The sequence below is a fragment of the Mus pahari genome, chromosome 5, assembly GCF_900095145.1.
Source record: "Mus pahari chromosome 5, PAHARI_EIJ_v1.1, whole genome shotgun sequence".
Taxonomy (NCBI): domain Eukaryota; kingdom Metazoa; phylum Chordata; class Mammalia; order Rodentia; family Muridae; genus Mus; species Mus pahari.
Genome location: NC_034594.1, coordinates 25826100 through 25835864, shown reverse-complemented (window position 1 = coordinate 25835864; position 9765 = coordinate 25826100). Strand labels below are relative to the sequence as shown.

General features: G+C 37.9%; 1 pseudogene; it reads right to left on the bottom strand.

The window, feature by feature from the left end:
• Positions 1–361: 361 nt before the first annotated feature.
• On the bottom strand, positions 362–1377 carry LOC110321434 (annotated as a pseudogene).
• Between the last annotated feature and the right edge of the window lie 8388 nt (positions 1378–9765).

Here is a 9765-nt window from a genome sequence, read left to right as displayed (position 1 = left end):
AAGATTGCAATTTTGTTTTATTGATTTTTATTTTTACAAAGAACATGAATCCATACGAAGATATGGCTAATTATAAAATTTACCAAAATGCGTGGTTTTGTTGTCCAGCTCCTTTCAGCTAAAGCCACACAGGACAGAGCAGGGAACACCTGGGCACCGCTCACACCTCCCTGGGGAAGCTGTGACTCGGTGACCCATGCACTTGATGGCTTCTCGTTATGGCAAACGGCCCAAAGGCCCTGGACAGCAGTTCACACAATCACTTTCCCACAATGGTTGTGTTTGTCAGNNACAAAGTCACAGGGCAGCNANTGTCTGCAGGATGCGAAAGCACCTCNGTTCTCAGCGTAGTGACTTAGGGTCAGGGCAGCGGCAAGAAGAGACAAGACAGACTAGGCAAGAGGCAAGCTTCTGTTTCTGCTTCACTGGATTTTATTTTCGATGCTTCAGATCTTTCCAGTTTTTTTTTATTTTTTGCACCAAAAAAGGCATCGATACTTTTCATTCCGCTTTTGTCAACTTTAGCCAAAGCCTTCTGAGCTGCAGTCATTTTGCTATTTTTCTTGCCGGTCTTCAAGTCTTTACTGTTAAACTTAGTGTAATCTTCTTTTGCTTCTACAGGCTCATCTGATAACTTTAGTTTCTTTGCTGGAGGGTTTGGCAATGAAGCTGGAGGTTCTGGAAGCTTCAAGAACTTGGATAAATCATCACTTAAGTCTTTAGGGATGTAATCGGAGATCAGACCATGGGCATATCGAACATAATCTTCTTCCTTGTCCGTGGAAACCTGAACACCAGAGAAATATGCAGATAACTGCACCCGGGCTCCAACGTTGACATTATTGACTTTTAATGCCACCACAGTTTGGTTGACCTTCTTTTCCAGCCACTTCAATGTCTTCTCTGAGCTGTACTTATAGTACATCTTGCTGTTCACTTCTTTTTCCTCCATCACATGCCGAAGTGACTTTTCAAGCTCAGGAAACCTCAGCAGCAAGGTTTCCTGAGCAAATCTGGAAATGTGTCATCCACCACGACCTGATCCAAGGGCTGATACTTCCCCTCTTTGCCAGCCTTTAGGAGATAGTGAAGGAGCAGGAACAATGGATCCATGGGTGTGGCAAAGTGGAGAAGGCCCCCTGATTGAACTGATTGATTTATAAACCAAGAATGGTGTTTTTCCTTGACAACTTTTATTTCAAATAGCTGCTGTTGACACATATCAATTAAGTAAGTGGCTCCATCCCCTGAGTGTGGGTTGACCAGCTTTACAAACAGGAGGCCGCTCTTCTTCTTTGAGGCATCTTTTAAATATTCTGGAAGAAGGAACACTAGCTGCCTGGCCTCCAAGTCCCCACGGTCCCGGCCTCTGGCCATGGTCGTGCGCTGCCGGAAGTGGCCGAACTCAGGTCTTTATGCTTGTAAGGCATGTTCTTTATAAGCTAAATGATCTCTGAAATCCAAAGTTCATTTTTTGAGTGATGAAAAGGTTCTGAAATTGGTCAAGGTTGTCAGCTAACGTGAATAAACTAAATTTTTTTATATTCTGTACTAATAGGAGAAGCTGATACCATTTGTTTTTATATATACCAGAGAAAAAAAATCATGTGATAAAGTCTAGTGTCACTGAAAAATTACCTCATTAATTAATTTTCCAGAAATTGAAAAAAGGGCTTGATTCTACAAGAGATATTTAAACTTTTTCTAAATTCAGCTATCTCTATTTATCCCATTATTTGAAAAGATATAGACTACTTAACTTTTCATGGACAGGGACTATACTAAAAACTATCACACTGATTTGAATTGTGACAGAATAATTTTCCTGAAATCTTTTTTCTTAATAATAGAATTTCCTTCTGGTCATCATTTACTCTAGAGTAGTGGTTCACATCCTGTGAGTTGCAGCCTCTTTGGGAGTTGAAGGACCCTTTTACAGAAGTTGCATTTCAGACACCCTACACATGACATGTTTACATTATGATTTATAACAATAGCAAATTTTCAATTATGAAGGAGCAATAAAAATAATTTAATAATTTTTGGGGGGGAATCTTCACAACTTGAACTGTATTAAGGGGTTGCAGCATTAGAAAGGTTGAGGACCACTGCTCTAGACTCACTTCATTCCCTTTAAAAAATTCAGCTCAGGAACGATCAATTGGACGTGGATATCTTGCATGTGAGCAATGTATATTGAGTCAAATGAATCTTTGTGTTTTAGGTGACACACTGTGTAGCCAGCTAGTTAACTGTGTTCTTGCAGTTCCTGCTCAACATTATGTCTTCCTTGATACAACCTCTTAGAATGGCAACCATAATTCTGATTCCTCCAGCAGATTCTGCTTTAGCACATGACCACAGTGAATGACCCCATCTTTCATATAGTTCATTTGCACATTGTTGCCATGGACATGCTGCCTAGTTTCCAGAGCTTCTCTGACTAGTGTGCCTTTACCTTCCAGTTAGCCACAAACTGCCTATTCTGAGTTGATGAACAACAACAACAGCAACAACAACAACCCCCCCTCCCGAAAATTAACCTTCTAGTTTTCCTTGTTCTTAATTCATTTGAAAACCATTGATATTGGAACTCACACAGCTTGGAGACACCTTATTGTTTTACTGGCTTTATTACAAATAACCTATAGCCAATAGATTCTGGCAACAGTGGTAAAATTATTTTTTCAGGGACTTTGCTAGATATTTTTATGTTAACACAAGCTATAATCATCTCAAAGTAGGGAAGCTCATTGAGAAAATACCTCCAGAAGACTGGAATGCAGGCAATCCTGTAGGACATTTTATTGATCAGTGATTGATGGGGGAAGGCCCACTCATTGTGGGTAGTGCCACCTCTGGGCTGGTGGTCCTAGGTTCTAAAAGAAAGCAGGCTGAGCAATCAATGAGGAGCAACCCAGTAAGTAGTGCTTTCCCATGGCCTCCACATGAACTCCTGCCTCCAAGTTCCTGCCCTGCTCTAGTTCCTGTCTTGGCTTCTCTCGGTGGACTCTGATTCAGGCTATGTAAGCCCAATAAGCCCTTCTCTCACTAAGTTTTCAGTCATGGTTTTCATCACCACAATAGTCACCCTGAGATAGGAATCCGAAGGCCACTTTTGTTGAATCTTCCCTGGGTTTTCAGGAGTTCATGTGTGACAGGAAAGGATACAAGTCCTGGCACTTCTGACTTTATATTGTGCCTTGCCCCTTTGCTGCCAGAATTTCTAGACCAGATTCTACTCAGCTCTTCATGTGGACATCTTGATTGTTCACTGAAAGCATGGGCTCTGTTTTTTTCATTCCCTCCTCCTGTGTTCTTTCAGCAACTTCAGCAGCTGGCATACCAACACCGTCAGCCTTATCACTAGGCCCAGATGAACCATAGGCCAAACTGCACAGGATGCATTTGCAAAAGAAACTCAGTAGTTCCCAGGCTAAGGAGCTGTTGATTAGCCTTCAAATAACAAAGACAGGATATTTTCACAAAAGAAGAAAATAAATCTTCAAAACCATGCCAAGGCAACTATAAAATGACCAACCTTAGTGGACTCCAGGAAATCATAAGAAGTTACTTCTCCATTTGGGTGGGGAGCCTGGTGTTAAGATTAGTGCTGTGTTCTGCATGCCCTCTCACAAGTCTGTTAAAGGCACATTTGTATGTTCTTAATATTCTCCTCCAGTCTGATTCTATGGTTTCTGTATAAAAGAGTGCATCTCCAGCCTTACTGCTCATACCACATTGTATCTCTATCATTTCAATGATTGCCTGTTGTGGTTCTTGTCTGACCTTCTCTCTTGTGTTTATAAACCCTTGGGCATAGGGTTTTCTATTTTCACAGAAAAAATTTTCTATTTTTAGTACTAATATTTCTGGTGAAATTTCCCATTTTGTAAACCTAAACAGATTCAGATATTTTCCTGAAAGGAAATGAGTTCCTGACTGTCAAATTCTCATTCAAATACCACCACCATAATTGACAGAGCATTGTCCTGTCCCATATATTCGGCCAAGACTTATAGGTGTCACTGGCTCTTTTAGAATACTTTCATTAGATACATGAATTAATTGATGTTAGGGAGTTTCATAGCTTATAATTTCATAGTACATGGCAAAGCTGGGACTCAGACATAAATCTGTTCTACACAAAAGTCAAGCTAATTCATGAAGTATGTTTTGTACAGTAGAAATTTAAGAAAAAAATAATCATCAATAAGTTAAGAATACAATTTTAGGCAAATTTTTTACAACATATTGTAAAGTGTACTTGGATATATTACTATAAAACACATTCAAGTAGTGGATACCACAGAGAAAAGAAGAGAACATGAAAATTCTGACAATGATTAGTCTGAATAATGATTAGTACTACCATTATAACATCAATATATATTTAAACGATGTATTAAAACTTTTTTTTACTGATTATTTTATTTGTTTACATTTCAAATGTCCCCCTTCCCGGTTTCCCCTCAGTAAGCCCTTCATCCCATCCCCCCTCCAGTTTCCTCTATGAGGGTGTTCCCTCACCCACCCACCCACTCCTGACACACTGCTCTAGCATCCCCCTATCCTGGGGCATAGAGCCTCCACAGAACCAAAGGCCTCCCTTCCCACTGATGCCAGATAAGGCAGGCCTCTGCTACATATGTAGCTGAAGCCATGGGTTCCTCCACGTATACTCTTTAATTGGTGGTTTAGTCCCTGGGAGCTCTGGGTGGTCCGGTTAGTTGATAATGGTGTTCTTCCTATGGGGTTGCAATCCCCTTCAGCTCTTTCAGTCCTTCCCCTAACTCTTCCATTGGGGCCCTCAGGCTCAGTCTGATGGTTAGCTGTGAGAATCTACATCTGAATTGGTCAGGTGCTGCAAAGCCTTTCGGGAGACAGCTATATAAGGCTTCTGTCAGCAAGTGCTTCTTGACATCAGCAATAGTGTCTGCAGATGGGATGAATCCGTAGGTTGGACGGTCTCTTGGCCTTTCCTTCAGTCTCTGTTCCATTTTTTTTTTTTTTTTTTTTTTTTGTCCTTGCATTTCCTTTAGACAGGAACAATTCTGGGTTTAAAATTTTGAGATGGGTGGGTGGTCCCATGTTTCAAATGGGGTCCATACTGGAGGTGGTTTCTACAGGTTCTATCTCTCCTTTGTTGAGTATTTTGACTGATGTCATCCAACCTTGGGTCCTGGGAACCTCTTGATTTCCTGGCATCTGGAACTTTCTATTGGCTACCCACAGCTCCTCATTCCCCCCACTGCTACATATTTCTGTTCAGTTTCCTGATCCTCTGTATTTCTCTCCTGTCTCTTCCCATTCCCGATCCTGCCAATCCTTCCTCCCTACTTCTCTCTCCCTCCCTGGTCTCCTCTCTACCTATACCTCTCATGATTATTTTGTTCCCCCTTCTAAGTAGGATTGAAGCATCCACACTTTGGTCTCCTTCTTCTTGAGCTTCATATGGTCTCTAAGTTTTATTTTGGGTATTCTGAGCTTTTGGACTAACATCCACTGATCAGTGAGTACATACCATGTGTGTTCTTTTGTGACTGGGTTACCTCACTCAGGATGATATTTTCTCGTTCCAGCCATTTGCCTGTGAATTCATGATGTCATTGTTTATAATAGCTGAGTAGTACTTCATTGTGTAAATGAACCACATTTTCTGTATCCATTCTTCCACTGAGGGCATCTGGGCTGCTTCTGGCTATTATAAATAAGGCTGCTATGAACATAGTGGAGCATGTGTCATTGTTATATGTTAGAGCATCTGAGTATATGCTCAGGAGTGGTATAGCTGGGTCTTCAGGTAGATCTATTTATAATTGTCTGAGGAATTACAAAGATTGATTTCCAAAGTGGTTTTACCAGCTTGCAATCCCACCAGCAATGGTGGAGTGTTCCTCTTCCTCCACATCCTTGCCAACATCTGTTGTCACCTGCTTTTTTGATCTTTTTTGATTGGTGTGGAGTGGAATCTCAGTGTTGTTTTGATTTGCATTTCCCTGATGACTAAGGATGTTGACTATATCTTTAGGTGTTCCTTGGATATTTGAGATTCCTCGGTTGAGAATTCTTTGTTTAGCTCTGTTACCCACTTCTTTTTTTTTTTTTTTTAAGATTTTATTTATTTGTGTATATATATATATACACACACACACACACACACACTCATCGTACTGGCTAATTTTGTGTCAACTTGACACAGCTGGAATTATCACAGAGAAAAGAGCTTCAGTTGGAGAAATGCCTCCATGAGATCCAGCTGCAGGGTATTTTCTCAACTAGTGACCAAGGGGGAGGGCCCCTTGTAGGTGGGACCATCTCTGGGGTGGTAGTCTTGGGTTCTATAAGATAGCAGGCTGAGCAAGTCAGTGGAAGCAAGCCAGTAAAGACCATCCCTCCATGGCTTCTGCATCAGCTCCTGCTTTCTGACCTGCTTGAGTTCCAGTCCTGCATCTTTTGGTGATCAACAGCAGTATGGAAATGTAAGCTGAATAAACCTTTTCCTCCCCAACTTGCTTCTTGGTCATGATGTTTCTGCGGGAATAGAAACCCTGACTAAGACATATATATATATCAAATATCAACTATAACATTGCTTTTTTATATCAGCTATTTTTTCAATTTTGTGATAAAATACTCAACAGAAAACATAAGAAAGTCCTTTTTCTTCATTATTGTGAGGAAGGCATAGCCAAGTAGCTTCGTTTGTGGCATAATGAGCATGTGACAGAGATTCTTTTTATGACAGCAGAAAAGAAGAGTGATAGAGAAATTAAATGCCAGAGTCAGCCTTCAAAGCCCATCATGACCTAACAGCTGCTTTTCTGACATGTCCCTTAAGGGCTCCACAGCCTCTGTAGAGATTTCAGATACACTTGATAGCAAACATTGATTACATAAATAGAAATAATTATGCACAGACTCAAAAACTAATAGTGTCTAGTGACCACCAGAAATCTTTGAAGACTACTGATATATGTGGTTTTAGTTTGTATTACTAGCTAAACTGACCAAAGACACTAAATATTTTACATTAACTTTAAAAATAAACTCTAGGATTGAACATCACAATTTTGTGTTTTGTTTTATTTTTACTTTAAAACATCCTTCGGTGCATTTTTCCACCAGAAAAAATAAGGGAAGGTAATGTTCATCAAACATCATCTTAACAAAGCTTTTTGTTTCTGCATTTAAATTATGTACCTTATTGACAGATTTCCTAGGAAAAAGTTGATTTTTAGAAAGTAAAACCTGGAGTAACCTGGTTATGTTACAAAGGACAATGCAATAAGGTTGGGACAAAGGTGAATGCAAGTTGTGAGTGATGAGTAAGATGAAAATGAGAAGGTAGAGCTTGTGGTCAAAATATGGGAAAGATTACAGGATCTTATAAGTAAAATACTACGTGCTGTCTGACACAGTACCCTCACACTATAATTTGTACTCTGTAACTGCCTGTGACCACTTTGAGAGGATTTCTGATTTTGTGTTAGTGTTGTCCCAGAACTAACTAGAATGGATATGAGAATTTATCATATTAGTATCACATCTTCATTTTTTTACTTGTCACACAGCAATCTTATTTATTGACAAATTAAATGTGCATTTTGTTGTGTATAACATAATTTTGAAATATGTTTGCGTAATGGAACTTTTAAGTTAACATATAGATTATTTACCTACTTCTTTGAGGTAAGAACACTTAAGATCTATTCTCCTGGGAATTATATAGACAATGAACTGTTATTAATCATGTTCTCATGTATACAATAAATGTTCTGAATTTATTTCCATTTACAGAATTTTAAAATATTTTGATCAAACTATCTTTTTATTTTCTACTTTTTTTTAAGGCATTCGCCATTTTGCTCCCTATTTTTATTGATTTTTAAGATCTTATGTATGTGTAAATTATATGATATATAATATACAATATTTATAACCTTACCTATCATCTATTATCTACCACTCTTTATATCTACCTATCATCTATCTACCTCTACCTAATCCTTCTTTATGTACCTATCTTTATATTGTATATCTACCATCTCTTTATCTATCTCTAAATATCTATCCTCAATCTTCATCAATCTATCATATCCTCATCAATTTATCTCTATCATCTGTAAAAATCATCTATTCATCTATCACTTATATCTATCTATCTATCTATCTATCTATCTATCTATCTATCTACTCTCTCAAATCATGTGATACTAAAATTCTTGGGCCAGACATATTTTAGTTAGCCAAACATCTAACTACATTTACAGAATTGACTTCTTCTGTGTATATCTACTCCATTTCCTTTATCAAGCTATCAGCTGATGGACATTTGTTTTTTTGAGTTTGATAATGAATGCTGCAGCAGTCATGAGGATGCAGGTGCTTCTTCACACTGATTTCTTTTTTTGTGTGTGAGGAAGTTATCTATGTTTTCATCTCTTTGAATACATGTTATTATTTCTCTTTGATAATATAATTTCCTATAGATGCAAGGAAATGACTCTCTGTTTACAATTGCCATTGGCAAAAGTAATGCCCAAAGAAATTAAGTAATAAATCTTGGGCCAAAACCATATACACTTTCAAGTGGTACTAAGGAATGAGAATCTAATAATATTCACATTCTAAATATTCTACATTTTCCACCATCATAATATGTTTCATCATATCAATTTAATATTCTGTATTGCCTTATGTGCAAAAGCATAACATTAATCTATACAACTACTGTAAAAGATCTTAAAATGATCCATGCTGTCATCAGTATAACTTGAAATCTATCTTTCCTTAGGATACTATAAAAAAAGAACTATTTGTGCCTACTGCTGGTTTGTGGATAGCAGAAGAGAACCACCCAGTCATTTACAATGGTATTCTGGGCAAGAAGCATGTTATAATCATTTCACAAGTTGGTAGTCATAATATGCACAGAACAACGATTTTCTTAGTACCCAAAATAACTATCATATTTGCCCATATGTTCAAACTGGTAGAGAGCACCCAGCCTTCTAAACATGCTTCATGTATCTTTTCATCTGTTTCTGAGATGTAGCATTTAAAAGTCCAGAAAATTTAAAGTAGAATCACCACAAAGCTATTATATGGTAAATTGTGGAAAATTGAGGTTTTTAAAAGGAAAGCCTATGACTATCCAATTCAGAGGGGAAAAGATGAGGTATGATTTATTAACTTTACTTAAGTATGGAATTAATTTTTCTGAGTAAAAGTATCATCTGTTTTCCAACCACAGTATAGAAAGAATTACTGGAAGGCTTTCATGCTTAAGGGAGCCAAAAAGAATTTCCTTACTGTGGAAAAAGTTGGGTATTAGAGTTGTCAGTCATCCAAATCCATGGCATCCCTCCTTACATTCCTTTAAGATAAAGTTAGACTTTGGCTTCCAAGTACCACAATTTTTTAGGGAGATAACATGTCCATCATATTCAATTCCCTTATTGCAAAGACTTTAAGAGTTTAAGTGACTAATGAATAGCAATGCTTAGCTTAACACATATATCTGGTTTATACAAAAATGCCTTCTTGAACTGAACACTGCACTTTCTCAGTCTTCTCTAGTGTTTATACATTTCAGTGGAGAATTAGATTCATTCAGAATAGCCACTACTAGTAGTATTTCCTCGCCAAATACTATTACTTAAAAATAGATGGCTTATTTTTTTTCATTTTTGGCTAACTGATAAAGTGTTGTGTGTGTGTGTGTGTGTGTGTGTGTGTGTGGTTTTTTTTTTTTTTTTTTTT